General features: G+C 40.5%; 1 protein-coding gene across 2 annotated transcripts in view; it reads right to left on the bottom strand.

Moving 5' to 3' along the window:
* Window positions 1-14,947, bottom strand: part of MAML3 (mastermind like transcriptional coactivator 3) — a 395,007-nt gene that overhangs the window by 141,059 nt on the left and 239,001 nt on the right. The window lies entirely within an intron of this gene.

The raw sequence follows: 14,947 nt of genomic DNA, 5'->3' as shown, positions 1-14,947 counted from the left end.
TTATGCCCTTAGACATAGGCATTGAGGGCCCCCTGCTCTGGCCCCCAGCTTTAGAGGGTCTGATCAGGTTTTCCTCTGGCCGCATCCCTCCCCACCAGGGCAAGTAGTTTGCAGGGCCAAGGCAAGAGCCCACCTCCCCCTTCTAGACTGTGTTCTGGATGTCTGGAACTCCCAAATTCCCTGCCCAGAGGGCTTCAAGTCTGCTTCCCCAGGTCCTTCCTCTGGCAGGGTGACACACAGCTGTGTGCAGCTCTAGGTCCAAAGAGTGGCGAAGGGGGTTGTTTATGGACCTTGAAGGTGTGGGCTGGAGTGTCCCATAAATGTGAGAGGCTCCTGTGGTATAGCATAGAGCCAGGGATGGAAAGAGAATTGGGTGGTCCAAGGAACCCATGCTGCAGAAACCCCAGGAGGGAAAGGCTCTACATTCAAAACTGGCCTTCCCTGTGGCTACGAAGTTATACTTGTCAAGGTCAGATGATGATACAACATATTTTACTTAATAGTTAGCTTGATGTATAAGGAATAAATATGAAGCATATGGTATGTAGGCTTACATTTGTACTCTTGCCTTGGGCCCATAAATGTTAAGGGCAGGCCTGTGTCTCCTCACCCAACAATTTTCCTGCAGATTTTCTGGGCTAAATTCCCATGCCATTTTGGCAATGAATACTGAACAAAGTCTAGAACTTCAATGTGGCGGGATTACCTGTCCTATTAGCCAGGCCGCCTTCTTTTTGCACCATTCTTCTCTCTCTTCAGATTCAGTCACTGACAGAAGTCTCAGTGGTTAATTTGTAAACAGGGAAGAGAAGCGGTTGTGCATCCCACAGAGAGGTTTTCATGAAGCCTGGGTGATCCTGGGTCAGACCCTGTCCAATGTGGAGTCCGTTTGCAGTGGTAACCATATACAGACAGGTGACCTCTTTTTTCCTTGCTGAATTTTCTCCCTTCCTCGCTGTATTATTTCAACCCCCTCTTTTCTAAAATGCGTTTCAGACACAGAGGGAGAAGCTGTGATGAAAGTCGGCCAAGCAAAGACGAGGGGTGGGGGAGCAGTCGACAATTCCAGTTTGACGCTAATGATTTGTGTACAATTCAAGGTCAGAGAATGATATGTGAGGCTTGTGCGCCCACCCACACAAGCATACACAATTTAGCACTTGATTATATCAGCATATAGCGCTAATACATCTAATGCTGCCTTGTTCACTTGCCTCTCCAATTAGACAGAAAGGGCTGAGGGCAGGGACCACATGTTAAGCTTCTTTTGTTCCTCATAACACCCACCACCTTATTAGGCACATAATAGGCATTTGATAAATACGTTTTGTTAAAAGAGGCTTGCCTCTGTTAATGAAATAAATGTGTTCTTGAAATGTTCTGAATAAAGTGAGTTTTTTTGTAAACAGAATTCTATTTTAATGATACTGGGAATACTATAAGTCCTTTTACAAAGTGAATAGTCATTCCATTTGGATGTCATATATTTTTTTTATCCTCTTGGGCCTAAACTGGGGAATCTTACCCTGTGGGGGCCGGGGCTGTGGTTCTATGAATCCCCAGCAACTGCATCCAAATTTGTGTTAAGAATGTGTATTTTTCTGTTGATACTGTTGTAGCTTTCATTGTATTCTCAAAGGGCTGTGCTACTTTAAAAAGAAGAAAAGTTAAAACCCAATGGGCCTAGAGGGTACTAAGGAAGTCGGTCTAAGCTTCTAGGAAAGTAATTCACCAGCTTTGGTAAGTAGAAAATAATAACCAGAGCTCACATTTGTTGAGCATCTGCTACATACCAAACACTTGACATTTGCCATATTTAATCTTCCCTGAAAGGTAGGCATTATCATCTCATTTTGCAGATAAAGAAACTGAAGAGACATGCCCCAGGCATATAGTTATTAAACATCAAATGTAAGATTTGAACCAGGACTGGTTTGATTCCAAATTAGGAAGTTTTTAATGAAAACAGTTTCTGTCTCTCTCTGATGCCCTACCTAAAATAATAATGCTGATAATGATAACAATAAATAAATTAACTTTGAGTATATTATTATGCTCATTTCACAGATGGGAAAACTGAAGTGAAGAAATATATATGAAATTCAAGTACACTCGATAACTTGGGGAAGACTCCCCAGCTGGTAAATGAAGGGGCCAGTATTCAAACTAAGATCCACCTGTGTCCTGAGACCATAGCTCCTCTCTGCCTTTCACAGCCGCTGTGGAGATGGCCTGGCTTCTCCATGACTCACACCAAAATCAGTGGACTGGTTCCTGGTTTCAACATACCATAATTATTCTTCTGGAATTCAATTCTTTTCCTTTTCAACTTCTAGAGATGAATCCAACCCTTCAATCATTTGTAAAGCACTTCTTTTGTACCTAGGGCTGTGTTAGGTACTGCAGGAAATGGGAAAACATATCTGTGTGTGTATGTGTGTGTGCGTATGTGTGTGTGTGTGTACAGCAGCCACACTTTTTAACCAAAATTCCAGAGACTGTTTCTGATACCTGATTACACTTAGGGCTTTTCAGGAAAATGATGACTGTGCACTCAACCGTGCAGTTGCAATACTTTCTCTTCAATCTTCAAGCAGCACTACCTACAAACTTAGCAGGCACTCAGACAGTACTGTTGACACTGGATATATATGGAAGGTTGGCCACAGGATCATTCAAGACTCATTTGATAATATGAATTCATTCCATTTAGCTATTTGATACTACGAGAGTAAATTAATATGTGAAAATGCTATTAGCTCTTTGAAAGAAAATAATATTGAAATTCAGGTTTAATATATAACGTGAAAGGAAGTTTTGAACAGAAGTTAAGCAAAGTCTGGGTCCTGAATTCAAAGAGATCTGAGTGCAAATCTCTGCTCTCCCATTTAGCAGTAACGTGCCCTTACGGGAAAATCACTTGACCCTTCTAAGCCTCAGTCTTCTCACATATAAAAGGAGATGATACGACCTTTATGATAAAGTTTGTGAAGATTAAATGGGGACATGCACGTAGAGCATGTAGAGCAAAGCTTGAAACATTGTATTCACTCAAAAGATGGTAGCATTCTGTTTTTATAACTTCATGTCTAAAGAAATAGGATGTGCAGAAATAATGAATTTGTTAAATTTCTCTCTAAAAATAAAAACAGGATAATGGATACAAACAAATTCTCCTTCTTCATGAGTGATAACATTGGTACTAAAAAAGAAACTCAATTCTGACAATAAAACTTCACAGGAAAAGAATTCTAAAGTCAGTCCTTTCCTGTGCATAGGTCTATCCAAATTTCCTTCCTAATTTTATTACTGTTGACACTTTATTACTTAAAATAATCTTGTGTGATCCAGAGAGAGCCAAAGAAAATGGGTGGGGCACTATGAAATGTGCTATTGTCTTTCTGAACACGTCAATGTCAGAACTAATGATTTCGACCCCATGTTGCTGTGGAAAAGATGGCAAAGGGAAGATAGATGGAAGAGCCTCACTGGTACTTTGCAATTCTTGCTTCTATAGTAATTTAGTATATATAAGACAAAATTCTTTAAAAATCTTAATTTTCAATCAGAAAAGAAGAGGTGAGCGATGGAAGCAGAGTGAAAATATACGAGTGTACACAATAATGGGGAACTCTACTCTTCCCTCTCAGCTGACAAGCAAGCCAATTAGATCCACCGAGTTGTTGATCTATGTTTTCAAGGACCCAAGGAATTCAGCTTTCTAAAAGCAATAAAGTTTTTGTTTTTAATATGCAGTGTCCTTCGGTGAAAATGACAAGGAGGGTGAGGTAACTTTAGGAGGCTGGAGACAAGAACTCTTTATCCAAAGATAAAGGGGAAGAGACCCAGGAAGCTGCATAAGAACAACGTAAGAATGTAAGTCTGCATTCTTGCCAGTGTGCTAAAATAATACAATAAAGTACGAATTCTCAGACATTTTCAGATTGCTTCTCCATGATCAAAAGGCCTGCAGATCAGAAGTATATCCATTCCCATTTGCATAACCAACCAAACAGCCCCCCCAACCCCCGACTCCAACAGAAGCACAAAATACTCATAAAAAATAAACATCTATTGGGAAGACGAGGATGGAGGGACGGGTGAAAGGGAAGAGACACAGAAAAGTGTTAAAATTTGTTTTCCCAGTTACTGCAGTCTAGGAAAATAAAAGTGGTTCTGAAGCCACTGCCTTGGCAAGGGTAGAAAAAATAAGACCAGAAGATCCCATGGGATCTTTAGATGGCTTTCTTGCTCCCATTTCACTGTGTGAGTGTCAACATGGAGGCAAAATTGCATAATGTTTGAGAGCTCAGGTTTAGATTCAAATAGACTTTCCTTTGGTTCCTAGTTCCAGTGCTTACTGTGTGACCTTGAACAGGCTACTTAACTTTATATGCCTGAGTTCCAAGATCATTTAAAGATAAAACGAAATTATTCATGCCAAGTGTTTAACACAGCTCTTGGCACACCAAGCATTTTATGGATGGCAGCCATTAATATGTACCTTCTTTTGGATCAGAATTTCTCAACCTTGGCACTATTGACATTTTGAACTGGATAACTCTTTGTTGTGGGAGATGTCCTGTGCATTGTAGGATGTTTAGCAGCATCCCTGGTCTCTACTTACTAGACGCCAGTAGCAGCATTCCCCTCCCTCAGTCCTGACAACCAAAAATGTCTCTAGATGTTGCCAAATGTCCACTGGGATATGGGAGAAACAAAATCATCCCTAATTGAGAACCAATCCAAGTTCCAGAAGAGGAGGATAACTCCATTCTTCTCCTTGACAGATATATTTTTAAGCCCCAGCTTCAGAAAATTCATACTCTTATTTTGAAAGCCTAGAAATAAATCACATAACTATCAGGGTCTCAATTTCCTCATCGTGAGACCCTTATTTCACGGTTCCCTTTTATTCTGACTCTGAAAATTCTATTCCTCTCTCTTTCATTTCACCAAGGATTTAAAAATGATTTCTTCCTATGAGGAAACTTATATAAGTGATACATGTTCAACTGGAAAAATTAGGAAATGCAGCTAAGCAAAAAAAGAAAGAAGGGAAAAGAAAAGAAACATCATTTTTAATTCTAGCAGTTAGAACTAATTGGGTTAACATTATGAATGGGTTTTCAGATACTTTTTGAATACATATATGTGTGTATATACACAAATACATATGTACATATACACTCACTCGATATACACACATACACACAGGTATTTCTTGTATGCTTGTTATTTTTGCTAGTCAGTAATTCAAGCTGTCTCTGGACCTAGTGCTACACACTCTCTCTTTTTTTTTCTTGTGTACAACATCCTGCAAGATCAACTCATGTTTTCAACTACCACTTGGATGTGGATGAACCTGAAGCCCATAGCTTTAGTCCTTTATTTCTCCACAAAAGACATCTTTAACTGAATATCCAACTGACAATTAAACCAAACAGTGTTAAAATGGTCCCCTCTGGTCAACTCTCCTTTTCCCAGTAACTGATGGCTATCCTCAGTGTTTTAAGTTAAATGTTTCGAAGTCAAGTTTGACCCCTCTTTTCCTTACATGTCCCTACTCATGCCCAAGGTCACTTCCACCCTTCTCTTACTTTTTCATTGGATCTATTTCCAGGGTCACATCAGTCAGGTCCTAATTATTTTGTTCCAGGTGTGCTGTTTCCTAGCATCTCTCCTGCCAATCACTTTGATCAAGATAGCACTCTCCTCTTTTCAGAAACCTACAATGACTACCCATGGCTTCTTGTATCACCGGTTAGATCTTAATAACGAGCTCCGAGGGGCCTCCTCACGGCCTGCAGTTCTCCTCCCGAGCCATTGTCTTTTGCTCCTCCTCAGCCTGCACTTTCTATTCCTTATCAACCTTTCATGGCCCACAATTCCCCTACTCCCCTTTCTGAGCAACAGTTTATTAAAACTAAAGTAAATCAAAGCACAGGGCTGACGTCTTTTAAAAAATAAGAAAAACTAGAATGCTAATAAATTATTCTTCTGCTTATACTTCAGTTACCAGTTGTAGATAATTATTTATTATATTAATAGGGGGTATCTTTCTTACAGATTATTAACAAATGCTTTCTTTCTTTATTTTGGTTTCAAAAACACACTTGAATTTTCAACAGATTGGGTGAGATGTGTTTCTAATACTAGGAAGTCAACCTCATGAAGTGATTTTCTTGCAGCAATATTTCTCATCAAGGCACATGTACTTACTTAATCCAAAAGACAGCTAGTTTTCTCAATTAAAAGGTATACGAAGGAATAACCCTTGAATTTGATCATTGTAACTTGGACCTACATGTCACTCTGTTGAATATAATGGAATCTGCATGCTGTTATTATTTAAAAATTTTTTTTAATCCAGCTTTTACTAGAGGATAAACTTCCTAAGGGCAGGAACCATGCCTTTTACATCTTTATGATGCTCGCAGTAACAGGAATACAGTTTTGTGTGCAACTGGTCCTCAATAAATGTTGCTAGGTGATTCATATTTGAAGGGGAAATGGAAAGAAAAGCCTGAGGGACTTAAGGATTTGCGTGCATGCATCTTGCTGTGAATAATACAAATGTGGAGAGGGATGACTAAGTGGACAGCATGGGGCAGTGAGGGCTTTGGCCCCTGAAATATTCAATAATAAGAAGTTATAAGGAGACTAATGGCAGCACCTGGGTTGTGAGATGGAAAACAGAGGAACTGAAGGATGTGCTGGAAGAACTCTGAGGTGCTGCAGAAGCGAACTGCAGCATCAAGCGTGCAATGTTTTCAGGGGGAAATACTTAGTAGGAGAGAGAGCACAGAAGACAGGAGAAGGAATAGAAACAATAGGTAGAAACAATAAATGCCTTAAAGTGAACAGGTGAGGGAAAGAATTCTTAAAGCAGAAGTGAAAAATCATGTAACTAACGGGGTTGGGTTTCATGTGAACAAGATAAGAGCTCAGACGCCAGGTCCTCTAAAGTTTATTTCTTACTCTAAACAAAACCAGAGGCTTCTTCACATTTGACCACAGAACTCTACATTAATCCTCTGCCAGGAGGCAAAGCTTTGATATCGGGTCTGGGGCTGCAAACTGGAAAGCAACAAATTTCTGGCGTGTTTGGATTCTATGATTTCTCCCCTGCTTCCTCCCCTCCTTGACTCCAGCACACCATCCCAATCCACATGAACCCCCCGCCCCCCACCCCACCCCGGGTCTGCTCATCTCTGCCAGCTCAGTTCTTCCCTGTGCCAAGACCACTTAAGCACTTTATGAAATGTCAAAAGCCTTTCATGGTAATTATGGTGTCTACAAATACGTCCACAAATTCTTGACACTCCCTTCAGAGGGTAGAACTAATACCCCTCCCCTAGAGCATGACTGGACTTAATGATTTGCTTCAAATGAATAGAATAACAAAGAAGCGAAGGTGCACTGACTTCAACACTTTGTCATAAAGGCATCGTGGCTTCCTCCTTGCTCTCTCTTGAATCACTCACTCCGGGGAAGCCAGCTGCCATGTTATGAGAACACTCAAGCAGCCCTGTGGAGAGGTCCATGTGGTGAGGAACTGAGGCCTCCAGTCGGCAGCCATGTGAGGGTTTCCCCTGGAAAGCCTCAGTCTACCCTTCAGATTACCTCAGCCCCAGTTAACAGATTGACTGCAACCTCATCAACCACCCAGCTAAGATGCTCCTAGATTTCCTTAGAACTGTGTAGGATGATAAATGCTTGTTGTTTGAAGCTGCTAAGTTTGGGGTGTAATTTGTTACATAGCAATAGGTAACGAATACAGTAAATTTTCCAATGGAGCTCTTGTTTATTTTGGAGTTAAGTTTTGAAAGTTTTACTAAAATGCCAGTTTTAATCTAAATAAACCCCATGAGAAGAAAAAAAAAAAACCATTTTAAAGTAATGAATTTTTATTTTTTTTGGAATACTTATTTACCTACTCCTAATGCATAAAAAGGTTAGCTGTTTTAAGTGTTCAGTTGAATTAATTCCACCTTCCTTTTCAGCTTTTGATTAACAAAGACAAAAATAAATGATTTTTATCATATAATAAGGTTCCAGAAATAACCAGGGCACTGTAAGGCCTCTAAGAATCTAAGAGACCTCTAAGGTACGGGGTGGGGAAGTGGCTAGATTTTTCTTGAGGTGTTTCCCTCATTTAAGATCATTTAGGGACTGACTCCATGGTGTAGTGGTTAAGTTTGGTGTGCTCTGCCTTGGTGGCCCAGGTTCACGGGTTCGGATCCCCGGCACAGACCTACACCACTTGTCAGCCATGCTGTGGTGGCGACCCACATGTAAAGTGGAGGAAGATTGGCACAGATATTAGCTGAGGGCGAATCTTCCTCAGCAAAATAATAATAATAATAAAGATTTAACACATGTAAACAAAAAAGGTTGCATTTTCATATTGAATATTAAAGTATGACAAGCAGTTTTTATTTTAAACAGAGGTAAATGCAAGAAGATCAATCTTGTCATAGTCAGGATGAAAGAAAACTCTTTTCATCAGCATTTAAAACTCACTAACAGTTGGTTTTTCAAAGAGAGTATTAATACAATTTTACCACTTTGTTTGCAGTTCCTGTCCATATAATTTTCACAAGTGTATGATAACATGTTTCTCCAGAATCTTTCCCTCTTTGCATGCTAAATGCCTAGACATTTCAGGTACATTATGAATGTCTGTTGAATGAATGAAGGAATAAAGTTGGCTTAGAGGAAAACTGAAGCATAGTTACACTCTTCTAGAGGATTAAAAAAGTGTAAACAGAGCCAGCCCTGATGGTCCAGTGGTTAAAGCTCCATGCTCTCCACTCTGTCAAAGGGCTCGTTTCCCAGTCGCAGTACCACACCACCCATCTGTCAGTAGCCATGCTGTGGTGGCAGCCCACATAGAAGAACTAGAAGGACTTACAACTAGAATATACAACTATGCACTGGGGCTTTGGAGAGAAGAAAAAAAACGAGGAAAGATTGGCAACAGATGTTAGCTCAGAGTGAATTCTTCCCTTCCAAAAAAAAAAAAAACACTTAACGTTAAAAAAAAAACCGCAAACGTGATGTGATATGATTAATGTTTTTAATTTAAAAAACACACACAGTACATACTGTGGGTCTGATACTATTCTGAATGCTTTCCATAAATTAAGACAGAATTACCATCATAACCCTATTATTTTCGTCCCCGTTTTCTAAATGAAAAACCTAAAACTCAGAGAGGTTGTGTAACCTGCCCAAGGTCCTACAGGTAATGAAGGGATGAAGTCAGCATTTGAGGATTTGTCCATTTAGAGCTGACTCCTGACCTCTATACCCTGCCACCTTCCTACCAGGGCAGTTCCGTACCTGACCTCACACCAGCTCACACCCAGATGGTTCTCAGGTCCGGAGAGGGAGGAAGCCTTGGGAAAGAGTGCTGAGAAAGCAGAGAAAACTGGGCCTGCTTTGAGGTGTTTTGGGGAATTGTGTTTATTCACAAGTTTCTCTCACTAGACCACCAATTTAACACTCTGCCAACTGTCCCATTATTCACGTTCATGTGGAGCTAAGTGGGTTCTTCTCCAGCTGTACACCTTCTTTTCTCAACATACAATTAATGAAGCTTATCAAAACCCTAGAAAACAAGCCCAGAGCACCAGCCACTCTCATTGAGATGTTAATAAGGGGTCAGGTGCTCCTGACCCCGCCACAGGATGTTTATATGGCCCCAAGGCTGCTCACAAATGTTCTATGTCAAGGAGAGGGCATGGATGAATAAGGGCTGTGTTCCTTCTCCTGATAAGCAGCGACATTACACACAAATGGCTGTGGAAGTATCTGAAGGCAGTGGGCTACAGAGACCAGGTGAATTCTAACGACAAGGGCACAGAGCCTGCGGTGTGTGGGTTGTCTGGAGGAGAGGGCACAGGGCCACTCTGATGAGGGCTCCCGGGCAGGCGGAGAGCAGTAGGAAGCACTAACCTATCCTGTCCAGTTTTAGGGTTATACAGCTTTTAAAAGGTGACATAAAGAGTCAGCGGCTCTGAAACAGCAAAAAAATGTTCATCTTGCTTCACCTCTGGTCCTCTTGATTGCCTTTCTGATCACAGAGCAGATTTTGTTTTTTATTCTAGACCTGCCCTGTCCAACAAGTGCCCACTAGCCACATGTGGCTGTTCAGCACTTGAAACATGACTGGTCCAAACTGAGCTGTGTTGTAAGAGTAAAAGACATATCAGATTTCAAAGACTTGGTATGAAAAAAAATGTAAAATACCTCATTAATAATTTTCATATTGATTATTTGTTGACATAATATTTAAATATACTGAGTTAAAGAAAATATATTAAAATCAATTTCACCTGTTACTTCTTGCCTTTTGTAACGTGGCCAATGGAAATTTTTAAGTTCTATGGTTTGTATTTGTGGTTTGCATTATATGTCTACTGCATGGTGCTGCTCTGGAATTCAGAACATCTAAGCCTATCACAGCTCCTAGAGGTATGCAAAAGCCAAAGACTTTCCAGCTCTTTTCTCTGGGCTTTTCTGCCACACCAATGAAAATCTTATTAATAGGTGATATTGAAACTGGCATTATCCACCATAAAAGCTGCTCTGCAGCAGACGTGAACAGCCTTGTGTTCCAGGACCTTCAATCATCCTTCAGCCTGACGGCATCACACTACAGGCCCCGACTGGCCACAGCCTGAGCAACGGGCACTGCGTGGCACACGTAACTCAGATTCTTATTGCATGGACCTGAGAAGCTGACTCTCTGCTCTGCATTTAGCAGCTTTTAGAGAATGAGCGGGTGCACCCAGAGGTGGATAGCACAACTATCACACCATCACTCCTGGGGTGCCTGTGGGGCTGTGGCTTCAGTCCATCTGCTCAGAGGGGTTGCCTTCTTCCTAATTCTCACCAAGGCACCAGAAAGAGTAGCAGTGACCTGAGGCGGACCGCTCTCTACACCCAGAGATGACCTTTTCCCTTGCACCACTGCCTAACTTCAGCTTGGCCCTGAAAGTGTTCCTGGCCTAATAAGCCCATTGATGTCCTTTGAGTGAACTGGCTAGAGCCCAGGGCAGAAAAGAAACCCAAGTAAACTCTCAGATGCAAAAGCAATTAGAGAATGCAGGCATGTTTATATAATCTCTTCTGGGAAATCATAATATTAATAAATGGAAGTTATCAGTTTGGATACTATTTGGGGTCAATATTTACTGTTTAGTAAATAAAAATGTATAGGTAACCTGCATAATCTCATGAATCACGTTAACTAATCACGACAATGTATTGGAAATCTAACTAACGTGAAAGGTATTTTGATCCTTTATGCACTGAGTCAGATGCAAACCATTTGGTGTCATCAAAAAGATTAATTCCATAGAAACTTGCTCAGGAACCAAGATACAATAGAATAGCTTTGTATAGAAAAACAGCACTTCTTTTTTCCAAAGACCTTTGTAACCTCTGGAAAAGCCCGGAGTTGCTATGAATAGTTAATGAATGATGACATAATATGTTTTAAAGCTTGGAAAACCTGTTCCTCTGATATACTTGCATCATGACTATCTTTAGAGAGTGCTCTCTTCAAGTAATAGATGTGACCAAGTAAATCCTCATAACAGAAATATTAGGCAAAAGCAACATATGATAGTCTGTTACTCCCCTAAATAATGAAAACAACATTTTCACAATAATAAGAACTTACTGAAAAATGAATGCTTGTAAAAATAAAAAGCCCAACTATAAAACACAGGAGTAGCTTATTTGTGGTTCAATTTAACACAAACTTTTAAAAAATTTCTAGGAGCTTGCTTCACATTTTTGTTGAGCCTGGAACAAGTACCTTAACAAATGAGAAACACAAATCAGAAGAATAAGATAAATAATAAGTGTTATATATTATAAATACATAATAAGATAAATATTTATCTTATATAAGATACATATATATCATATATAAGATATATAGTAAGATAAATAATGTTTGAATTGTTGTCAAATACAAATAAGATTTGATATTTAGATTTACATATGACATGCTCATCATGTTAGAAACGATCACACCACCCTAATATTTAACCTTATCACGATAAACATTTGATTCATTTCCCTTTCATCTTATCATATAGTTAATGACCAAGTTCTGTTATTTCTTTCCTCTAAATGCTGCTGTGCCTGTTTTCCTTAAATTTTAAATGCCGCATCCAGATAGAGATTCTTACCGTCTCACACTTCGAATAGCAGAAAGTCCTCTCACTGCTCTCTCACGCATTTCACCTCACTGCTCCCCAACATGAACCCCTCCCTCCAGCCTGGCTATAATCTGCAACGCCCACTTAAGGAAAGACCCTTTGCCTGTACCAGAATGTCTTTCCACCCACCCTGCATCCATCTAACTCCTCCTCCTTCTTGGTCCTACCTCAAAGCTTAGCTCCACCTTGGAGGCTGCTCTTGTCTACTCCAGGCTATAGTGACCCTCGCCTTCCCTCTGCCCATGACCCTTAATTAGAATTTAGGAAGGTGGCCCTGAACCACTGGCTACCTTGTATTGACTCGATGTGTGTGCCTCCTTATCTCCTCAACTAGACTGCACACTGCTGGACACTGTAGATGATATTATTTTGGTATCTCTTTTTAGTCCATAATATTTAGAATTTTAGGAGTGAATACACCGGGGGAGGGTATGCTTGGTCAAGTTTCATAATTTTCTATACTATGACAGAACCCTTTGGCTAGTAGGATTCTGTCAGGGGAAAAATAAAGCTAGAAGTACTCTCTTATGTGTGAATGCACTGGACATCCAGTGGGGAGCATTGTACATGGCCCTAGGGTGCAGTGAATGACCTTGAAAGGAATCTCAGACTCAGGAAGTAGAATCAAATGGGGCGTCCGGCCAAGGTGACACCTCCTTAGAGCCCAGGAGCACCTGGGAAAGGTGCCTGGATGCCATCCTTGATGTAACAATCAGAACACGGAACAGTGAGTTGTGGCCCTGCTGATGTGCCTGAGAGCAGTCTTGCCCTGAGGAGGATATCCCAAAAGAGGTCTTAAGTCAACCTGGTGCTTCCTTCAATGTGGCACTTTCCATTCCAGGGCAGTCTCTCTTCCTGTAGATCTTGAGAAAAGCAGCTCAGCACATACAACATCATGCCCTCAGTAGGTCCTGAAACAGGAATGAATAACCAACCCCCTCTTGGAGAAATGAAGGGAAATTCCACCCTTCACCACGGTGGGAGTTGGCGGGTGTGGGCAGCTGGAGGATGGACTGGTTTTGTCTTATTAAGAAAATCAACAGGAGTAATTCTATGATTGACAAAGCATAGCTAGGATCCACAAGATTTGATCTCTTAAAAAATTTTACTCTATCCTAAAAAAGAAAAAGAAATCCATCAAGCACAGAATACCCTAACTTTTCCATCTTACTCGAAATGATACAAGTCTTAGACCTGACAGAATTTATAGTTCCACAGACAATAACTGCCATATTTAAGCAATGAAATAAACATAGGTTGCTTTAATTGCAGTTTCAGAATTACATACTATTTCTCCATTAGAAAACAGTAGTGGTGTTGGTGGTTGCTTATTAAATGCATATCCCCAGGCCTCATCCCCAACCTACTGTTTCTGAGTCTTTGGCAGTGGAATCAGACTACCCGCATCTTGAACAACGTCCCCAGGAGATTCTTAGACCCACAAGTTTCAGAACCATTGTTGGATGGGTTGTAAGCTCCCTCGGTAAATAAGAATATTGTTGCCCCACAAAACCTTTAAAGAGTATTCTCATAAGGGGCTAACTAAAATGTCTTTCTTCCGCAATTTTTTATAAAATGAATTCCTTTCCTAAGACTTTTCCTTTTCTGCTTACTCTTAGCCTTATATTTCCAGGACTCTGACAGAACATCAATCTGGATTTTCAAAATATGCCAGTATGGGTAAGGAAATGACTTACTACACCCACCAATAGGAACATTTCATTTACTATGTGGATATCTGTAGCACTTCTGCTCACTGGTTTCCCCTCAGCTGGGAGGCCCCGGATGCAGTCAGCAATGAGCATTCCATCAATATTTTACTTGGCGTCTAAGTTGCCAGGAACTACTGGCTTAGTCGGGGTCAGGGAACCTAAACTGTTTTTACAGTCCCTTGACGTCAGTCAATATTTTCAAGATTCTTAAAACTACTCAACGGTTTTAACCACAAGATCTTATTCTAAAATAGATGATGATCATGTTGACACTGCTGTTTTTGTGAATACTTGTTATCTGACATATGTAAATTTTATGTTAAGAGAGCACTTTAGGTTTTATGAAACCAGCTCTATTAAAGGCCAAAATGTTAGAAGCAATAATGTGAAATTTGCGGTAAAATATAAATTTAAATATTAGACAATATTAGATATTCAAACAGAAAGATGTTGAAAGTCACCAAGGGAGCCTCTGATAGACTGAACACCCATATTTATCTTGGCTTTCTCCAACACCCCAGTACAATGACAATAAGGGAATAAAAATGATATAAACATTCAAGAAGAGGATGGGAGATGGCAATAGCAATTGAGGGTTGTCAACAAAATTCTGGAAGATGAACATCAGATGGCAGGGTAGTAAACGACTTAGTGGTTTAGATGGAGCTAAATCTAATCCTGCAGCAGGGAAAGTCAAAAATAGAGCAAGACGGTTCAAGCTACAGAATACTGTGAAGACTCAGGAATCAGAAGCACCTCAATGCCAGGGTGGGAGGTGGGGACGCACACAAAAGAAAAATTGGCTAAAGTCCAGCTTAATTAAGAAGTGGACCAGACACACTTCCCCAGACTGGGAGAACGAAGGTGTATTACTCTCTGGAGAGATTAAGCCACAAGACTCTGGAATCCTGGATCCCAGCCCTATCTGAGGGTGGGTTGAGGACCGACACAGGGAGGTTAATCGAAAGCCTACGTAGTATTGCTGAGCCACCC

This window comes from Equus caballus, chromosome 2 (genome assembly GCF_041296265.1).
Source record: "Equus caballus isolate H_3958 breed thoroughbred chromosome 2, TB-T2T, whole genome shotgun sequence".
Taxonomy (NCBI): Eukaryota; Metazoa; Chordata; class Mammalia; order Perissodactyla; family Equidae; genus Equus; species Equus caballus.
The sequence above is the reverse complement of the archived record's forward strand: the minus strand, read 5'-3'. Positions and strand labels throughout refer to the sequence as shown.